Source organism: Sciurus carolinensis, chromosome 4 (assembly GCF_902686445.1).
Source record: "Sciurus carolinensis chromosome 4, mSciCar1.2, whole genome shotgun sequence".
Lineage (NCBI taxonomy): Eukaryota > Metazoa > Chordata > Mammalia > Rodentia > Sciuridae > Sciurus > Sciurus carolinensis.
Genome location: NC_062216.1, coordinates 63,462,252 through 63,484,622, shown reverse-complemented (window position 1 = coordinate 63,484,622; position 22,371 = coordinate 63,462,252). Strand labels below are relative to the sequence as shown.

Here is a 22,371-nt window from a genome sequence, read left to right as displayed (position 1 = left end):
ATATATTTCATAGTCGTGTGTATTTCTTCTTTTGACATATTTGTTTACTTCTTTTGCCCATTTAGTTATTGGGAAGTTTGTTTTTGTTTTGTTTTGTTTTCATCATTGAGTTTCTTAGTTCTTCATATGTTCTGAGAATTAATCCATTGTCAGAAGAACAGCTGGCGAACATTTTTTCCCAATCTGTAGGCTCTTGATTCCCTCTCTTTATCATTTTCTTTGCTTTTCACAAGCTTTTTAATTTGTTGTCATCCCACAATTGATTCTTAGTTTGATTTCTTGAGTTATATATTCTTGTTGAGGAAGTTGATGTCCATACAAATATGATAGGCTGTTGACACTGTTTTTTTTTTCTTCTAGCAATTGCAAGGGTTTTGGTCTAATTCTGATTCTTTGATCCATTTTGAATTTGACTTTGTTGGAGAATGAAAGGGAACTAACTCAGTTCATTATACTACATATAGAAATCCAATTTTCCCAATACCATTTATTGAAAAGGGTGACTTTTCTTCAACAAATATTTGTGGCATCTTTGTCAAGTATCAAATGGCTGTGAAAATTTGGGTTCAGACATAGGAGACCACATCCCCCTGCAGTGGACACTGAATAATGTATGTATGTTTATGTAGCACCCTGTGTTCATTGTTCAATGAAACATAAGAAGCTGAAGACTTTTTTTTTCTTTTTGTAATATATATTAGATGGGATTATTTCATTGCAAATAACATAAACCAATATGAACCATTTAAACAAAGTGGAGGTTATGATAAAGACAGAGTAGTGCCCATCTTTCTAGCTACTTGGAGATTAAGGCAGGAGAATCACAAGTTGAAGGCCAGCCCAGGCAACTTAGTGAGACCTTGTCTCAAAATAGAAAGCAAAAGGGCCTGGGGATGTGGCTAAGTGGTTAGGCACCCCTGGGTTAAATCCCCAGTACCAAAATACATATATACACACAAATAAGGGTACAAAACTGTCTCACGGAAACAAGAGCAGGGATCCACCAGGTCTCAGTAGTGAGCCAGAAGCAGGAAATCAATTGCTGTCATCAATTCTTCATCTGAATACATGCCTGTGAATTTTCTCTTGCCCACGAACATATTATTGAGGTTGATAGTTCCTGACGACGTCCAGCAGAGTCAATTTGGCACGGGAGACAAACAGGTAGCAAGACTCTTGAATTCGAAACGGTTTATTGGTGATTCAGGAACCCGGGAACCCGGAACTCAGAACCCGGAACTTGGAACCCGGAACTCGGAACCCGGAACCATGGCACTCGAAGAGAGCCGGTTTATATCCCCTCCAGGAGGCGAAGGGTAGGGCCAACACTAGTTAAGCAAAGATCAGGCGAGGAGCTGGCTGTCCAATCACGGTAAAGGTCAAAATGAGCAGACACGAGCAGGAGCACTCGGGAACACATGTGCACGCATTGTGTGTGTGGACTTAATTGAATACGGCCAATGATAAAACACCTGGGTGTGCTTATGTTAACTGACTTCCTCACCGACGATGTGATCAAAACAACTTCTGGCTGGCTGCCAGGCGCCATCTTGGCGTAGTCCATATGGCATAGTCCCCAGCATCTCCCCCTTACTTATATGAAATGAAAATGAAGCTGGCAGGGATCGTGTCTGTCTTAAGTCCCGGGAATCAATGTCCTGTCCTGACCCGTCATCAAAGGATACCAAAGCAGGGTTGGCTCTTCTTTCTTAGTTTGGTACAGTGTTTTCCTGTGGTTACCTGTCTTTGACTAACGATCCAGCATACTAAACCATATACTGGGAGATTGTCCCACTTCTAGGGCGGCCATGACCTATTTTATGATCACATTGTGAGTCTGTTGACTGGCTTTGAGGCATTTGTAAATGTAGAATAGAATTAACACAAGCACACCCAAACTTATTAGTTTGGGACTTAAGATTCCCCCAAATTTGGTGCCAAGTTGTGTTAGTTTATCTAATGCTCCTGTGATAAGTTCTCCCAGTTTGACTTCCACCTTAGTGGCGTTTATGGTGAGGATTTGTTGTCGAAGCCTTGTTAGCAGCTCGTTGAATCTATCTGTCCATTGTTGTGCGATCTGTGAAAATAACTGTCTAGAGAAGTTCTTTTAGAAGTCACAAAAAGGAAAGGGAGAGCTAGGCACACAGGAGTACATGAAAAAACAATTGTTTCACTCTCTCTACATATTTCAATATTATCTCCATTAACCTTTTGATCAGTGCACTTTCCTTTACTTATAGACCCTCCTTTTACAAAAGTTAGGGGGCTTATATCCGTACATGCCTCAGGCCCGCATAAGGACCAAATGGATAAGGGGTTGACATTACCTTTATATTCCAAATTTTCTACAAAATCTTCTGTGCTTTGAGATGTGATATATATCTGATTAGGTAAATACCAAGGTCTAAAAGCCAGATTACTGGAGACCTTTTTATCAGGTCCTAGGTGCTGACAAGCTCACATGAAAAACAGCTTTTGGATTTGGCCCCCATAGCTTGAGCTACTCCTTGGGTTACAGCAGCTGCTAGTACTTGACCCTGTATAGCTGACTCATTAATATCTCTGCATATTTTTAAATAGGTATTGAGATCCTTATTTTTCCATAGCCTAATTGCTTCCCTGCACCATTTATTAGCTTGTTCATATGCTAACTGTTTTATTAAAGGCATTACTTGTTCTGAATCCCCAAACACTCTGCCTGTTCTTTGTAACAGATGATCTACAAACTCTGCATATGGTTCATTTGAGCCCTGTATAACTTTGGATCATTACCCTTGCAAGTCCCCATGACCTTGTAATGTTTTCCAAGCTCTAACAGCGGCGGTAGCTATCTGAAGATAGACCGCTGGATCATACGTAATTTGTTGCTGTTGTTCAGCATATAGTCTTTGTCCCAGTAACATATCTAGGTTTCGTTGATGGAAAACTGCGACTGCGTTTCTATGAGCTGTCTCTGCACAGAGCTCTTGATCGGTTACTTTCCACATTAGATATTGTCCACCATGCAAAATTGCTCAATACAGACTCGCCCAATCACTAGGAGTCAGATTAAATGTTGCAATGGATTCCACCATACTCATGGCAAACGGAGCTCAGGGCCCATAAGTAACAACTGCCTCTTTAAGATTTTTTACTGTTTTAAATTCTAGGGCCTGATGAAATTGCTGCCCCTGACCGTCCGCCAAGACTGGGCAGGACAGTCTTAATGGGCCTTCCACAGGGTCCCAGTGATCCCTGGTCTGTTTATCACTTGGGACTCCACTACAACATGGCCGACAAGAGTGCTTACAAAATGTCAGGTCTTCCCACCTTTTATCATAAGGGGGAACTGAGGGGGTAATTATCTTATGGTCTTTCCTGCCCTTTAGCAACTTTTCAATGTTGACTTGCTTATTTTCTAGTTCCTCCCCTGTATCTCCTTCCTCCTCAGAACCTCCTTCCTGTTCTTAGCTACTCCAGCTAAACTCCTTCTCAATCTCTTCTAGCACTTCTTCTCCTTCTTGTAATATATTTTTTAGGCCTCCTTTTTGAATTATCCTTTCAGACTGATTTTGTGATATTTCCGAACCCACCTTTTACTACTAAATAAGTTTGATACAGGACGAACAAAGACCACAAAGTAGTACAAACACACAAACAACACAAAATACATGCACTCCAGAGCTCATTCACTATCCCATTTATTTTTGTCTTTCACTACCTGGCCAGCTATCCTGAGCACCTAACTGCCTTAGAGACAGGGGGTACAGCTTACCTCACTACTTACCGTTTGGGTAGACAAACAGGTAGCAATACTCTTGAATTTGACAAATACACAAGCAACACAAAATACATGCATTTTTGCATTTCACTACCTGGTCAACTATCCTGAGCACCTAACTGCCTTGGAGACAGAGGCTGTAGCTTACCTCACTACTTACTGTTTGGGTTCTTGAGAGGGGAGACGAATGCAGAGTTCCCTGTATGGGCCACCATTTGATGCTGTCCAGTGGAGTCAACTTGGCGTGGGAGACCAATGGGTAGCGAGACTCTTGAATTCGAATGGTTTATTGGTGATTCAGGAACCCAGGAACCCGGAACTCGGAACTCGGAACCACGGCCCTTGAGGAGAGCCGGCTTATATCCCCTCCAGGAGGCGAAGGGTAGGGCCAATGCTAGTTAAGTGAAGATCAGGCGAGGAGCTAGCTGTGCAATCACGGTAAAGGTCAAAATGAGCAGACACGAGCAGGAGCACTCGGGAACACATGTGCACGCATTGTGTGTGTGGACTTAATTGAATACGGTCAATGATAAAACACCTGGGTGTGTTTATGTTAACTGACTTCCTCACTGCCGATGTGATCAAAACAACTTCTGGCTGGCTTCCAGGTGCCATCTTGGCGTAGTCTGTATGGCATAGCCCCCAGCAAGTTCCTTTTCCAGTCACACTGAGATCAGAGTCCCTTGGACTTGATCACAAATTTACAGGTCAAGGGCTCTGGAGGTCACAAGTGCTCCCTCTGGTTGATGAGTGCCAATGAGGATTGTGGGTAAAGAGAGTGACTCTACCTACAGTGGGGATAGGGGTTTGGGAACATGGTGTGTGGGTGTGGTCAGTCATAAGAAATTAGGTAGAGGACATAGGAAACTGTTCTCAGGTGGGTGTCCAAAGTGATTCTTAAATATCTTGCCAAATTCTGGACTGCATGTTTATAAATAGTTTGTTTTATTTTATTTTTTGATAACGGGGATTAAACCCAGGGGCACAACCACTGAATCACATCCCCAGCTTCTTTTGACTTTCAGACGGGGTCTCACTAAGTTTTAGGACCTTGTTAAATGGCTGAGGCTGGCTTTGGATTTGTGATCCTCCTGCCTCAAGAAGCTGAAACCTTTACCTTCTGAAGAATTCAAGAACTAGCTAACAATCCTTGGTGAATTAGAACCATCTTTCTTGTGCACACCTAGCTAAATGACTATGCATTACCTTCCTGCTAAAGGTAACAGGCAGACAACAGACCACTGAACTTGAAAGACTGAAACTTCGTACTCATGCAAAATCACCACTGTGGGAGGGGACAAAGGCCACACACTACTGGCTGCTTCTATGTTCTGTGATAGCTATTGGAGAAGGCAGATAGGGAGGGGTGGCCACAATAAAGACTAGCCAAGGAGAAATGTGTTGGGCTTGACTTGATGCTCACTTAGGCTCAAGTATATTCAAATACAGGGGACAGCCCTGTATTTGAAATTCTAAGGCTGTATTTGTGTTCTAAGCTGGTATAAGTCAAAGGAACTGAACCATCTCTCTTTTCTTCTGCAGTTTTGAGCATTTATTTGATGTCCTTGAGGCATGGTACTCTCTCTCCCACAGAGGAAAGAATCCAAAATTTCTTAATTTTGTAATAGGATCTCACTAAGTTTCCTGGCATGGCTTGAACTTAGAATCCTCCTGCCCCACACCCTCTAGTTCCTGGGACTAGAGATGTGCACCTCTGTACCCAGCAAATTTAAATATTTTTTATTGGTTTGTTTTACTCTCAAATGTCAGGCACTTCAAACAATTTAGGCACACAGCAGTTGCTCAATAAACAACTGCACGGGGCTGGGTTGGGGTCCATTGGTACAGTAAATGATTAGCAGGAGCAAGGCCCTGGGTTCAATCCCCACCACTGCAAAATCAACACAACCAAAGAACTCCAACAAACCCAAACCCAAACCCAATTGCATGCATGTATAAATAGACCCTGAACCTAACTCCTAGCAGATATTCAGTAATTGCCAGTTTTTGTATTTTTCTTCTTTGAAATCCTATAGATTTTTCTGTATTTGCAACTGCCCTCTGACTTCTTACTTATGCACATGGAACCTCATGCCTATCTTTGTCTCTGCTATTCCACGGCACTGGCCCTTAGTCAGTTGTCAATTCCACACTTACAGCTTAGATGCAACTGGCTCCTACATGCTGCTACCAGCCTGGTTGGGGTTCACTCTCAGCTTTCATCTGGATGATGACAAAAATCTAAGTCCATTCACTGCCCTTCAGTCCATTGTTCACAGTTCATCTCAGAAACAGAAGGAGGGCAGAACAGACAAGTTACTTAGGAGGCAGGAATGAAGCGGGTAGTAAGAAGATAAATGTGCTCGTCCAGCTTTGGGAGTGAGAGCCTCCCTGAATTTTGTGTCCTAGGGGTATTATTTGCTCCCTGAAATCTTTTGTTTCTTTTCTTTTGATGTGCTGGGATGGGACCCAGTTTCCTTCACAGGCTAGGTAAGTGCTCCACTTCTGAGTCACACCTTAGTCCCTCACCTTGGTCTTCACCTTGATACATGTTGTTAGATATGACATTGCTTCACCACTTAGGACCTTCCCGTGATCACTTTCATGCCAAGGAATTTTTTCCTTTTCTTTTCTTAGTGTTGATGGAATCCAGGGACTTGTGCATGCTAGACAAGTACTCCTCCACTGAGTTACATCCCTAGTCCTAGAGTAGTGATTCAAACCAAGGCTAAAATCATCTGGGGAGTCTCCTGCCTGAAAAACATACTGACTTCAGCAGTTTGAATAGGAACTCAAATGTGTGCACTTTGAAAGAGTTTCTCACATAATGCCAGTGTTCACACTAGTGAGAACCACTGCCCTGGCCTGAATGCAGGAGTAGTGGAACCTCAGCAAGCACCCCAGCATGAACCTCAGCCTTCAGCTCAGGGATCCTCCTGCAGAGGCAGCACTGGTTGGCAAAGGGGAGTCAAAACAGAGGGTTGGGAAGAGAGCAAATGGATTAGATAGGTTAATAAAGTCTGGAAACAGATGCAAAACAGGTTGCACAGGTAAGGTGGGAGGCACTGGAGCCCAACTCTGGAAGGGACCTAGCCCAAGTCCTATCTAGGATGCCCTCCAGTTTGATTTGAAGCTCCTCATTTACCAATCTCCAGGCCTCAGTTTCATCACATAGAAATGAGGTTCAGAATACTTTGATGTTCTAGTCTGTGTTTTTCTTTCTTTCTCCTGCTCCACCCCTGACCCTGCAACCCTTGCAGTGCTGGGGATTAAACCCAGGACCTCATGTCTGCAGGGCCACTCTACCACTGAGTTACATTCCTAGCTCATTTTTCTGACACTGTAAGTGTGCTTTTACCCAAGAAGTATGGTTTCAACCGGATTGCTGATATTTGTAACCCCAGAAGATTCTCGCTAAAAAAATAAGCAACTTCTGACCTGGGTGTGATGATTCCAGCCACTCAGGATGCTGATGCAGGAGGACTGCACTTTTAAGGCAAGGCTCAGCAACTTAGTGAGACACTGTCTCAGAAAAGAAGAGGCTGAGAATGTAGCTCAGTGGTGGAGTGCCCCTTATTTCAATCTCTACTATAAAAAGGAGAAAAAAAAAAGAGGAAAAAAAAAAAAAGGAAAAGAAAACGGTAACTTCTGCATTTAGATCAAGCAAGGATCATTTTCCCCCATGACAGCAGGGATATTCACCTAGTTATTTTCATCCCTCATTAAATCTTTCATAGGGTAACAACTATTCATAATTGGAAAATTATTTTTTAAAATTAGAAAGGTACATAACAAAACACTCACTTGATTTTTTTATACAATAAAGCAACTGAGTCATTGGACATATGCAAATATTGCTTCAGGCATATATACCCCTATAAACCCGTATCCTCAACAACATCACGGATATTCAGATAGATGACCCTAAGACACAATAATATTTTGATTTATCCTAGAAAAATCATATTATATTAGCTTTTGTTAACTCTGAGAAATACAGGAAAGCATTTGGCACATGTACAATGCAAAATTTATTCTATTTAAAACTTTGTAACTAAGAATACCAAGTTTTTTGATAGCACCTCCTTCAGAGATGTTTGAAATTTCACTATACTTTCAAATTAGCTGCTTTAGCTCTATTTAGGAAAGTCTAAATGAACATATGTTCTAGGACTGGACCATTATTTAATCAGATGAAAATATTATGAATCTAGTTTATGAATAAATTATTGCCTGAATCATGATTTTCCAAATTTCAACATTAAAATACTTCATATTTTACTCTAAATTGTTCATCTATAATAATATATAGTCCAAAAATAGAATCATGAGATAACTCTTTGCTACAGGCTGCGTTGTGGCTCAGCGGTAGAGCACTTGATAGCATGTGTGAAGCACTGGGATTGATTTTCAGCACCACATATAAATAAATGAATAAACTAAAGATCCATCAACAAATAAATATGTATATATATATATTTATATAAATTTTCAAAAGTATTTGCCACAATAGGTTAGAAAACCAATTATTTCCATTTTAAATATATAAATACACACACATATGTGTATATGTACATATATATTATATTATATATTATATATGTATATATACAGGTATGTCTACATGCATATATATATTATATATATGTAAATGCAATGAGATGCATTATGAATTTGTGTCATAGAGGTTACTAAGCTTAAAACATAGGTTTGTAAAACCCAAATTACATTAATATGACTTATAGAAATTTTGCTGTAATTAATTTAACAAAAAACATTAGATTCTAAAGATTGCAGAAAGATTTGATTTTAAGGGGAACAGTTGCCAGTAATGTACCAGAAGAAAAAACAGCTTTCATAGAGATTTTTATGCATGTTTCCTTTCCTGAAAGCAAATGTTTCATTTATAGGAATATACAAATATACTGCTCTAAAATGTAATAGGGCAAAAATAGTAGTGGAAAATGCCCAAATCAGTATCACTAAAGAAAGCCTCAAAACTAGATATGAAATCTATGAAAAGGGCAGTGGCAGAGGCTTCAAAATTGAGCAAATAGGAGAGAAGAAAGAGATGAAAGTCACAGATAATCCCAGCAATCCAGTTCAAGCCAGGAGTCAGATCCTTCTGAAATACAGAACTCCTACCATCCTCTGGCTGAAGGGAACAATGAAGACATACCTGTGGTTGATGTAGAAGATGGGTGAGAGCAAGTCTGTTGGTCTGCAGACAAGCATATGGTCCTGTCCTTCTGCTAAAGCCTGTCTCCTAACCATTCTAAATGACAGGTACCTGCCAGTGCTCAGAGGCTACACTCCTCAACTCTGCCCACTGTTTCAGGCAGCGAGTTTCTAATTAGATTGCTACCTTCTGAAAAAATATCCTTTTGATTTTATTTTAACCTAACATGTGCTTTGGACTAGTGGTACATGTTGAAGTTGATTTTCATAAAAAATTCACAATCACAACTTGCAATGGGAACACTAGATTTTGAAGAAATCTTAGGGATCATCTAGTCTACCCCTTTATCTTAAAAGCAAAGAAATTAATAGCAGTTAAGTATCTACTTGCTCAAGGTCATGAAGCTTGAACTAGCATCCTCATTCCCTGAAAAACGTTTCATCTTTTTCCAAGTAGCATTTAACTCTTCCATTATGATAAACTAATAATCACCTTCCAACAGAAAACAAAGGAAGAGTAACTTCCTTTCAGTATTTACTATGTGCCAAGGCCTTGGCAGCCTGGGTGTGGGGAGCCTGCTTTGCAAACAGCTGAGACTGGCATTGAACTTACAGTCTTCCTGCCTCAGCCTCCTGCTTGCTGAACTTATAGGTGTTAACCACACCTGGCAGAAAACAGGTTTAACAATAAAAAGACATTATCTCATTGAACCTTCTCAATAGCACTTTAGTTATGACCATTCTGTTATTATAAATGATGAAGCTGGAACTGAAGTTGTATGCCCAAGAACACACTTCTGGTAAGCAGAAGAGCAGGTGCAACACACTAACCATGGAAAAATGTGCAGAAGAACCCCAGTCCACACAGTTGCAAACTGATTTCACCTTGTGCTTGATGAGTAAAAGGCAAAGACAGATGAGGAAATGGAGGCTGCTGAGGGTGTTGCTCTGAACCAGCACTGTGTGAACATCGCAAAGCTGCACCCACGACCCATGCCCCTCAGTGGCCCCTCATGGCCCCTGAACCATTACAACCTGGGTGGCATTCTTTGTATTCCTGCTCCAGGATGGTGGGCTTTGGTGCTTCCTGGTTTCCCTTGCTGTTGTGCCTCTTTCTGCTTCTGAGTTGCCACCAACACCACAGACTCCTCTTTGGTAGACAGTGTGGAAGCAGCAGCCCTCTGGACCCCAAGAACTGCTCTGCTGCTCCTGAAGGTGCTGACCCCAGCCACAGCTGTCTCCCCAGAGCCCACCATCATGACAGTGAACTTAAAGACTTTGAAGCAGAAGGAAGAGTTTACTCTGCCTGAGAACAACATGTTCCAGCATTTCAACCAAGAAATGTTTCAAATCAACTTATGTTGATATTTGCTGGAAATTTTTTGAAACATTAAGATACTTAGTCACCATGGAATTCATCTTGGACTTACTGTTCATCTGGTCATCAAAACAGGAGACAGACCTCCAGATCATTCAGTCCCACAAATACAACTGGAGGCAATGTTAGTACTTCATGGACTCCAGACAGTAGCTCCACATTTGGTTCTGCTACTGGTAATTCTTTTGGTTTACATGGCCTTGGAGGACTTGTAATTCTGAGTAGCATACATCTGAGTACTACCAACTCCTTCGAACTACAGAGTCAAATGCAGGGACAAATTTTGTCCAACCCTGAAATTTTCAGATGCTTTAGATCATGGACAATCCCTTCATCCAGAGCATGCTCTCCAATCCTGACAGGCAGTTAACTATGGCCAAATGCAGAAGTGAATATAGAGAAATCCAGAAATTAGTCGTATATTGAAATTCCAGCTAAATGAGACAAACATTGGAATTTGCCAGTAATCCAGAGATGAAACAAGAAATGAGAAACCAGGATCTAGTCTTTAGTGACCTAGAAACCATTCCAAGGTGATGCAATGCTTTAGGGTGCATATACAGGAAGGTTCAGGAACCTATACTGAGTGCTGCAGGAGAGCAATTTGGTGGTTGTCCATTTGTTCCCATAATGAGCATTATCTTCTCAGATGTGGGTAGTCAAACTTCTTTTAGAGACTATAGAGATTCTTTCCCATTCCATAACCATTACAGGTGCCCCAGAGGGCATCAACTACTGCTGAGCAGAGTACTACTGGACCAACTCTGGTGCCTGGAGCAGGAGCTAATAAGATTAACAGACCAGGTATGCAGAACTTGTTGCAATAATTAACTGAAAACCTAGGGTTTATGCAAAGATGTTTTCTGCCCCCTACATGAGTAGAATGGTGCAGTCATTAAGCAGAACCCTGACCTTGCTGAAAAGATGATGCTGAATAACCAAATTTTCTGGAAATCCTCAGCTTCAAGGTCAAATAAGACAACAGCTCCCAACTTTCCTCCGACAAAATGCAGAATACTGACACTCTCTCAGCAATGTCTAAGCAGCCCTAGAGCCTACTAATCCCAGGACTAACTCATGGCCTGGGGTCATTAGGAAACACTGGAGGCTCTTCAGAGACCAGTGGGTCTAGCTTTGCAACTACTGAAAACACAAGTCCCACAGCAGGAACCACTGAACCTGCATAACCATCAGTTAATGCAACAATGCTGAAGGCTGCTAGCTAAATTTCTGGGTCTTGCCTGGAACTTGCAATCCCTGGCCTCAGCCTCCTGAATCACTGGAATTACAGGTGTGTGTCACTGCACCCAGCTTTGGCATGTATTTTTGCAAATAAAAGGCTGTAAGATTTATACTACTGGCAATATTTGCTTCATTTGTATGCAGTATGCACATTTGGGATTCCATTTCTAAAAACATACTGTAACAAATTATCTGAAAAAAAAAACCCCTGTAACCAAAAAATATAAAGAAGGAAATACTCTTAAAGTTTAGTATTTTATAATCCTACAGAATCAACATCATCTTTGATTAACATCTCTCAGCAAAAGAAGTTAGTCATATTTGTTTTTTTATAAATATTTTTAATTGTTGATGAACCTTTATTTTCTTTATTTATATGTGGTGGTGAGAATGGAACCCAGTGCCTCACATATGCTAGACAAGTGCTGTACCACTAAGCCACAACCCCAGCCCCTGTTTGTTAAAAATATAATATTCTCTGATTCTGATTATCCCTTTAGGCACATTTAATTATGTGTACAGCATAATGTAACATTGTCTCAACATTCACAGACTGATTGTAAATTACTTTAATCTTTGTGTAGATGGACAGAGCACCATAGTGCATCTTACAATGTATTTGCCTAGGTCTTTTCAGTCTTTACACAGGTAGTTGAACAGATGTTACAATTTGTAATTGAAAGTTTGCTTTCTCTGAACCTGTTGTTTCAGTGATTTAAACACCATATAAAAACAGAACAAAATTTGGGTTTTTCAGTTTTATCATGGAAAAGCAATAGGTGAATTTAAAATGATTAGTGAGCCATTTGTTTCTGAAGTGTTTGGATAGTTCTATTAAGAATTTGCTAAGTATTCCACTTTTCAGAGACAGATATGGGGGAGGGAGTAGGGTCAAGGTGTATTCTATATTGGATTCAGTCAGCCTAAACAAATAGCCTGGCAACTGTTAAGATGTGAAATCATGAAATATCATTTGGGTGAAAAACAAAGAACACTTTTAGTTAAGTACATTTTGCTGTTCCACAGCTTCTTCTTCCCTCTGCAAGGAAGTCCTTTTTGCCTGGCAAACAGTTGGGCTGGTATTTGCTCTTAGGACTGATTAAAACATAACTTGAGGGTCAGCAATGTGTTTGACTGCCTCTACTTTAGTATGCTCTTGAGACATTCTATTCTCTCACATAAAGTGTCTGAAAATTGCAATGTTAAAGTCACCCAAACAGAGGCCAGATCAATTAAATAAAGGGAAACATAAGATGGATTCCATTTCTTCTGTAAGTTGCTCCAGTCCTTGTACTGTCTCTCACTTTCCCAGGAGGAAAACATGCACAGGTTTCAGGTGAGGCTGGCTGCAGAGGTCAAGGCTAGTGTTCATGTGTCTTGGCTCATTTTGCCTTCTGCCTTAGCCTTGTATAGACTTCTAACTGGTGAATGGTAGTATGCAGTGTGGGACAGTGTCATAATTAATTGTATGATTTATTATCTCAAAAAATCTCTAGCTTTTAGAAAAAAAATGATTCATGTCATTATCACTAATTCCCACTTTGAATAATGAGATTCATTTTCTACAAACATATATTAAGTGACATCCTGAAGACCATTCTCTAAACCTCAATCTTACTGATAATTTTTTATGTGAAGCAATCTCTGAATCAGTTCCAAGTTAAAATTATTCTTAAAGTAGCAAAGAACATACAATTTTATAAAGCAAAGATTTATGAACAAAACCACATGGCAGTATACAAAAGGATTATGTATAACTAACTACTGAAACACATCCACAAAAAGAGATGGATAGAAATATTCCTTAGCAACATTTTCAAGAAATCATCTGAAAGCTGTCTATTTCTTGACACAATTTTAGGGTTTAAGCATAGAGCAAATGAGATCCGCCAAGGTCAGTTCTGAAAATGTTACTACTGTGGTCAAAAAAATGTTTAGTCTTACTACTAAACAGTCAGGAATCCAAAGTGGCCTTTTCTACTGAGACTGGTCCTGGCAATATACTTTTAAGGAACTATTCCATCCGTTTTTATCTTATTTATTTATTTATTTTTGTACTGGAGATTAAACCCAGGTGTGCTTAAACTCTGACCCATGTTCCCAGCCCCTTTTTAATATTTTTTTTTAAAGACAGGGTCTCACGGAGATGCCTCCGGCCTCACTAAGTTGCTGAGGCTTGTTTTGAACCTGCTATACTCCTGCCTCAACCTCCTGAGCTGCTAGGATTATAGGTGTGTGGTTGTCCCATCTGTTTTGTCAAACCAAACTGAAGATGAGAGTGTGACTGAGCATTGACATATAGCAAGAGAAAGCAATTGTTATTATTTACATTTTATTTAAAAAACATGAGCATGCTACAAAATGCATAAATAAATAAATTCTTCTAATGCAGATAAATAAGGTAGAAGAATGAGAACATACATAATAAAAACTCCATTTTGTCTTCATCCCTCAACCTCATAAAAACTACCTGAGTTCTTGAGGGAGCTGTGCCATTGGTCACCTCCAATATTGTGGATCACTAATAACCAGAATTCATGAAGAGTGACTTCCACACCTTAATCAGCATGAGATCAGCTACAACCTATGATATAAACAAGTACAGAAAATGACTGGATCTGGGGCAGAGAGCTGCTCACTTACAAGGGAAGGCACTCATTGGGAGAAAAAAAAAGGCATTGTGTTCTCCTCCCCAGCTCCTAGAAGAGCAGTTTTCTGACAAGCTGATGTGAGCATGGATGTAGTCCCAAAGTCCTGACCTCTCCTTTATATGACTGAAGGACAAATGCTCAAAAAAGTGCATGTACCTAAGATACCCCTTGGTGATACCTATGGTATAACCTGGAAGAATATCATTTTGCCCAAGAAACTTCCCCCACAGTGAGAGCTATTGTTATGGTTTGGATATGAGGTGTTCCCCAAAAGCCATGTGTTAGACAATGCAAGAAGGTTCAGAGAGGAAATTATTCGGTTATAACAGCCTTAACCCAATTAGTGAATTAATCACCTGATGAGATTAATTGATTGGTAACTGAAAGCAGGTAGGATGTGACTGGGGGAGGTGGGTCATTTGGTGCATGGCTTTCGGGTATTTATTTATATCTGGTGAGCAGAGTCACTCTCTCTTCTTCCTGATCATCATGTGAGCTGCTTTCCTCTGCAATACTCTTATGCCATGATGTTCAGTCTCCCCTTGAGCCCTGAGGAATGGAGTCTGCCATCTATGGAATAAGACCTCTGAAATTGTGGACCCTCAAATAAACTTTTCATCCTCTAAAGTTGGTCAGGTCCTTTAATCACAGCAGTGAGAAAGCTGACTACAACAGCTTTCAAGAATAATGTCATTCTCCCTAGTGAAGGAATAGGAAAAAAATAAAGACAGCTGGGTGTAGTGGTTCACATCTTTAATGCCAGTAATTTGGGAGGCTAGAGTGGGAGGATTGCAAGTTAAAGGACAATTTCATCAACTTACCAAGACTGTCTCAGAAAAAAACAAAGAAAAAAACTAACATAAATGCTGGGGATGTTGCTCAGTGGAGATCACCTCAAAATTCAATCCCCCAGAACCACATGTATAGAGAAAGAAAAGTTAAAAAAAAAACCAAGCTTCCTTCTTGCCCCCTCAAACATGTAGACTTGGAAGACTAGGGGCTTAAAGTTGCAGTTCCAAAATAATACCAAGAATACCCTCTCATCTCTGCACCTGCAAGCAGTTCAGAGACAAAGCACAACCACAAACTCCCCATCTTGGTCCTCCAGTCACAGTCAGGGTAGAAGGGAAGATATTTCTAAAAGTTATCTCTAAAAGGTGGATAATGATTTGGTACCACTGGAGACAATCAAATACAGACAAAACCATAAAATGTGAACATATATGGTGGACTAAAAATGTAGAAGAGGAGACTGAGTCCAAATGTCCCTTTCAGCCCTTGGCCTCCATAGATCTTACTGGTGACAGCAAAATTGAGATTTGGGGCAACAGAGGAGGGTCCAGCTTTCTACCTGCCTCTATTCTTCCTTTGGAGTATTGCTTGGCTTGGTTTCCATCTATCTTATTCTCATTCTCATGTTCTGCCTACAGGCAAGCTTGTACACGCCTGTCCCAGTATTCCTAATTTTTGTTGGAACTTAAAGTCAGAGAAGTTTTGGAGCAAGTATAACACCACTAAATTCATGAAAAACTCATCCCCAGGGCCTGAACCTTTGCTGACCTAAGGTGAAAGGATGGTTAGGAAGACTCCTGAGAGACTGGGTGTGGCATCTATTTCCTGCCACTCCAACACTTGACATGGTCTGTTGGAATAGAGAACTCAACACTTGACATGGTTCTGTTGATCATCCTCCCTCTTGGGGGCCATAGGTGTGGTATGTCTCCATGTGTAGTTGCTTTTTAATATTAATAATCAGTATATTATTAGAAACTTATTGGGAAAACATTGGGAAGGTTTTACTGTATTGGGACACAAAATAGTGCACAATAAAAATTTAGCAGTAATACATAGATAAATATATGAAAATAAACAATTGTGGCTGTGCTTGAGTTTAAAGGAGTCTGTGATTACTTTAGTATAATAATAGATGGATAAAGAGGCATTCCTCTGAGCTTGGATGTGGTGTTTAGCCTTTGTTGCTTTCTTAGTTTCAATAGTTGATTTTTGAGATACTTTACATGATAAAAACATTTAGGTTAGTCGTAAATATAATTTGTACTTTTCCTATGTTTAGTCTAATTCTTTAAGAATCAGAATAAGTTTGTGGTCTGCCATTATATGAAATTAGAATAGACTAAATATTAACTATAAGTTGATTTCTTTGCCCTTTAATAATAGTAAAATTGCTCACTGTTAAACACTGGAGTTCATGGTGGATGTAGTTTCTTAGAAAATCTAATGATGTGTTTGTTCTCAAGGTTGAAGGCTGGCAGATCATGATGCCCTCAGTTTAGCTGGGAGATAAGGTTGTTTTAGTTTAGCTGAGAGACGAGGTTGTTTTAATCTAGTTGGGAAATAAGGTTGTTTTGGTCTGGGCTGTCATACAGAGAGAATGTGTACTTTGAGAAGAAGCATAGATTGTACTTTTGAGGGTTTTTCTTATTTTAAACTAACCATAAAATGATATGATCATTAGTAAAGAAAAATATCTACAAAAATGCTGGCAGAAAAAATAAAGACAGATTCAGCCTCAGAACTTTTGGTATCTCTGTGTGCTGTTTTTCCACCACACTGACGTCTACCATCCACCTAGGATCCCCTACCATGCTAGGGCTGGACCCTGGCAACTGGGCCCTGTAGCTGAGCAGGTAGAGGGTTCCATGTACAGCTGGGCCTGAAAAAAACCTCACTGGCCCAAGTAAGCTGGAACACACTGTGGATACAAAAGTCCTCTAAGGGGCTCAGTGGACACAGGCCAGGGCTGCTGCAGCTCCTTTCAGCAATGCCTCCTGTAAATGCCAAAGACAGAGCTCTGGTTCTATAGGTGATTCATCTACAATTTGCTTCACCTATAACCTGTAGCCGGGGTGAGGTTCCTATGGGGGTAGGAAGATCCATGGGTTGTTTTGGAGAGCCAGGAAATATCATAATTTAGATGCCATCCATGAAATTACTTTCCTTTTCACAATTCACAGGCTCCTTCACCAACCTGAGCTCAGCTTTTCTGCTGTCCTTCCAAAAGTTAGCACTTCTTTCTTTGACATAATCTCCATTGCAGCCTTAGGATGGTATTAGGCAAATAGAAGATTATGCATAAATGCTGGGGAGCGGTGACCACAGATCGAAACCTGCCATTGGCCTAATGTGGTCGTCTTCCAGAGTTTTAATCAAAATCTCTCAGAGGGGTGGGAGGGGTGGGAGGGGTGGGGGGAAGGGAAAAAATAACAGAATGAATCAAAAAACATTACCCTATGTAAATTTATGATTACACAAACGGTATGCCTTTATGCCATGTACAAACAGAGAAACAACATGTATCCCATTTGTTTACAATAAAAAAAAAAATAATAATCTCACAGAAAGGCATCAAGGTACCACTGTGACCAGGAGGGACTGGAGTGAAATGCCCCACCTACTCTGTCTCATCCTACACTGTGAGTGCAGCTCACTCCAGCTTCTGTGCTATGGGATGTAGAAGGGGCATTTCCATTCTGCTGTCTTCATTTGGGACTGGATTCTCAGAAACAACTTCACAAATATGCATACAAGTGTTCAAATCACATCACTAAGCAACATGGTCTATGAAAATGTATTCAGAGCAACATTTACATATTCACCATAACAGCAAGCATACCATTAGCAACAACAACAACATGATAAAATTTTACCTGTTCATGTCAGAATTCCAAGAGGAGGAGGACCTGGGTATGAGGTCCAAGTGATCCTCTGGCCCCTTACTTGCAAAGCCAAAGCTCCAGTGACAGTAGGAATTACTGTAGCTCATGGCGCTCAGCACTCAGCTGCAAAAGGATCACCAGAAGGCTTAACAAAATGGATTACTTGGCCCAACCCCAGTTTCTGATATAGAAGCCCAGGGTTGGTCCTGAAACTTAAAACCTCTAGCAAGCACCTAAGATAATGCTGCAGGTCTATGGGCCACAGTCAGGAAACCACAGAGTTCTTAGGGCTCTCCTAAGGAAGACATCCATTCTTGTCATAAGATCTCTTCCTATCTATCATGGGGGCAGGGGATGGGTGGGAGGGAGACATCTCTAAACTATTCTCTGTCCTGGCTGACCTGAGATTGTTGTTCTAGTTGATAATTTCAGTTCTGGGCTTTAGAATTGAATGTATTTGTGAAAGAGAAAGGATGGTACTAGTGATCTCCAGGGTCCCAAGTCTGGCAATCTTGAATTGCTCTAATAACCATGATACAAAAATCCAGCTCCCAATTGGGAGGAGTCAAGGGAACTAAGCCTGAGGCACTTGACCCTCGGGTTCTGCTCTGGGGCAAGAAGGGAAGAGAGAAGGGACTTCCTCTTTGTCATCTGCTACCTCACCCACCGGAGGACAAAGCCACTTTCCCTCCAGACCCAATCTTCCAGTTTCAACCACTCACCTCCCCATTTTGACTTGAAGAAGGGGGCACTGTCCTTGCAGTGGTCTTTACAATGTTAAGGAATGTTCCCACTATCCCTATATTTTCCAGTGTTTTGAGCATGAGGGGAAGCTGTATTTTATCAAATGCTTTTTCTGCATCTATCACAATAATCATGTGATTCTTGACTTTAAGTCTGTTGATATGGTGAATTACATTTATTGATTTCTGGATGTTGAACCAACCTTGCATCCCTGGGATAAAACCCACTTGATTGTGGTGCACTATCTTTTTAATATATTGTGTATGCAATTTGGTAAAATTTTGTTGAGAATTTTTGCATCAATGTTCATTAAGGATATTGGTCTGAAAATTTCTTTCCTCGATGTGTCTCTGTCTGGTTTAGGTATCAGGGTGATATTGGCTTCACAGAATGAGTTTGGGAGGGTTCCCTCCTCTTCTATTTCATGGAATACTTTGAGAAGTATTGGAATGAGCTCTTCTTTAAAGGTTTTGTAGAACTTGGCTGAGAATCCATCTGGTCCTGGACTTTTCTTCATTGGTAGGATTTTGATGACTTCTTCTATTTCATTACTTGAAATTGATCTATTTAAATTGTGTATGTCCTCCTGGTTCAGTTTAGGTAATTCATATGTCTCTAGAAGCCTGTTGATGTCTTTGAGATTTTCTATTTTCTTGAAGTATAGATTTTCAAAATAGCTTCTAATTATGTTTTGTATTTCACTCGTGTCTGTTGTGATATTTCCTTGTTCATTTTGCATTTTAGTAATTTGAGTTTTCTCTCTCCTTGTCTTTGCTAGTGTGGCTAAGGGTTTATCAATTTTATTTTTTCAAAGAACCAACTATTTTGTCAGTTTTTTCTATTATTTGTTTTGTTTCAGTTTCATTGATTTCAGCTCTGATTTTAACTATTTCCTGTCTTCTACTACACTTGGTGTTGCTCTGTTCTTCTTTTTCTAGGGCTTTTAGCTGTAGTGTTTGGTTATTTATTTGTTGATTTTTTCTTCTTTTATTGAATGAGCTCTATGAAATAAATTTTCCTCTAAGTACTGCTTTCAGAGATTTTGATATGATGTATCTTTGTTCTTGTTTACCTCTAAGAATTTTTAACTTTCCCTCCTGATGTCTTCTGTTATTCATTCATCACACAATAGCGTATTATTTAATCTTCAGGTGTTGGAGTAGTTTCTGTTTTTTATTGTCATTTATTTCTAATTTCAATCCAATATGATGTGATAGAATACCAGGTAGTATCTCTATCTTCTTGTATTTGCTAGCATTAACTTTGTGGCATAGAGTATGGTCTATTTTAGAGAAGGATCCATGTGCTGCTGAGAAGGAAGTGTATCTGTTCTTTGTTGGATGGTATATTCTATATATGTCTGTTAACTCTAAATTGTTGATTGTGTTATTGAGATCTATGTTTTCTTTCTTCAATTTTTGTTTGGAGAATCTGTCCAGTGATGGGAGAGGTGTGTTAAAATCACCTAGTATTACTGTGTTGTGGTCTATTTGATTTCTGGAAATGAGAATAATTTGTTTGACGTACATTGATGAGCCACTGTTTGGGGCATAGATATTTATGATTGTTATGTCTTGCTGATTTATGCTTCCCTTAAGCAGTATGAAATGTTCTTCTTTATTCCTTCTGACTAACTTTGGCTTGAAGTCCACATTATCTGATATGAGGATGGATACTCTGACTTTTTTGCTGAGTCTATGTTCATGGTATGTTTTCTCCCATCCTTTCACATTTAGTCTGTGGGTATCTCTTTCTATGAGATGAGTCTCTTGCAGGCAGCATATTGTTGGATCTTTCTTTTTACCCAATCTGCCAGTCTGTCTTTTGATTGATGAGTTCAGGCCATTAACATTCAGGGTTATTATTGAGATATGATTTCTATTCTTGGTCATTTGGCTAATTGATTTTCTTCTCACAACTTGGTTTCTTCTTTATTTGGCTGTTCCTTTAGGGTAGTTTCTCTTTGCTGATTTACATCGTTGTCTCTCATCTCTTCCTCATGGAATATTTTGCTGAGAATGTTCTGTAGTGCTGGCTTTTTTTTGTAAATTTTTTTGCTTTTGTTTATCTTGGAAGGATTTTATTTTGTCATCAAATCTGAAGGTAAGTTTTGTTGGGTATAAGATTCTTGGTTGGCATCCATTTTCTTTCAGGACTTGAAAAATATTGTTCCAGGCCCTTCTAGTTTTTAGGGTCTGAGTTGAAACTTCTGCTGATATCTGTGTTGGTTTCCTCCTGAATGTAATTTGAGTTTTTCCTCTCACAGCCTTTAAAATTCTGTCTTTATTTTGTATGTTAGGTATTTTCATTATAATGTGTGTTGGTGTGGGCTATTGTAAGTTTGTATATTTGGAGTTCTATAAGCCTCTTGTATTTGATTTTCTATTTCATTCTTCAGATTTGGGAAATTTTCTGATATTATTTCATTGAATAGATTATTCATTCCTTTGGTTTGTTTCTCTGTGACTTCCTCAATCCCAATAATTCTTAAATTTGACCTTTTCATGATATCCCATAGTTCTTGTAGATTCTGTTCATGATTTCTTACCATCTTCTCTGTTTGGTCAACTTTGTTTTCAAGGTTAAATATTTTTTTCTTCAATGTCTGAGGTTCTTCAGGTGTTCTATCCTTTTGGTTATGCTTTCTATGGAGTTCTTAATTTGGTTTATTGTTTCCTTCATTTCAAGGATTTCTGTTTTTTGTTTTTGTTTTTGTTTTTCAGTATCTCTAACTATTGAAATGATCTTTTGCTTCCCACATTTGTTCTTTTAACTCTTGAGTGGTGCAGTCATTCAAAGTCTTGGTACTTTCATCTCATTGTTTGCTTTTCTGACTTTTTAAATTATGTACATTCTGAACTCCCTTTCTGAGATTTCTTCTGCCATACTGTCATTGGATTTTATTGCTGTAGCATCTAGGTTTGCTCGGGACATTTTCTTCCCTTGTTTTCTCATATTGCTCAGGTATCTACCCTTCTAGTAGTGAAATTCTGAGATATTGCAGATTTCCTCTATTGACTAATACTGTCCCTGCAGATTTTTCAATAACTCACCTCCTAGCCTTCAGTAGCCTGAAGTCTTGGAAGAACTTGATAATGTAGTGCTCCACAAGGAAACTGCCCCTCTAAGGGTGGTGGCCTTCAGGTGGGGTACATTCCCTGTCAGTGGGCAGAGGCGCCTCCACTTATTGACTGATGGTCAGTCAAAGGGGGTCTAGACTGCAGAATGGGGCACATCTGGTCTGGGCCTGTGTCTCTGGTACTACTTCCCTGGTGTGAGAGCCTTGTCCAGTGTGGAAGACTCACCCAGTGGGGAAGTTTCGCTGGGTACTTATTCCCCGAGTAGTTCTCTTCGGTCTAGAACTACTGCCTGGATTGGCCAGGCCTCATCTGCGACATTCCCAAGGGTCCAGATCTACCGCCTGGACTGGGGAGTTTGGCCCCGCAGGGGACTCTTTTGCTGAGTGGCTCTTCTCTGCTATGTTCCCTGGGGACCGGAGCTACTGCCTGGGCCAGGGAGCCTCACCCTGCACCGAGGCCTCTTGCTGTGCGGCCCTCCTCTGCAATGCTCCAGGTTGACTGGGTTCATTGCTCCAGTGGGGGAGTCTCACTGGGCCACTGTACTCCATGAAGTTCCCTGCATTCCAGGACTACTGCCCCATCCGGGGAGTCCACCCAGTAGGAGAGACTCACCCGGTGGCTCTGAGTTTGTCCCGAAGCTCTCAATACCGCCTCTTCTTGA

The 22,371-nt window shown here is 40.2% G+C and overlaps 1 pseudogene; it reads left to right on the top strand.

Annotated features, from left to right (window-relative positions):
• Nucleotides 1–9,695: 9,695 nt before the first annotated feature.
• LOC124982718 (ubiquilin-1-like) overlaps nucleotides 9,696–22,371 on the top strand; it is a 28,254-nt pseudogene continuing 15,578 nt past the window's right edge.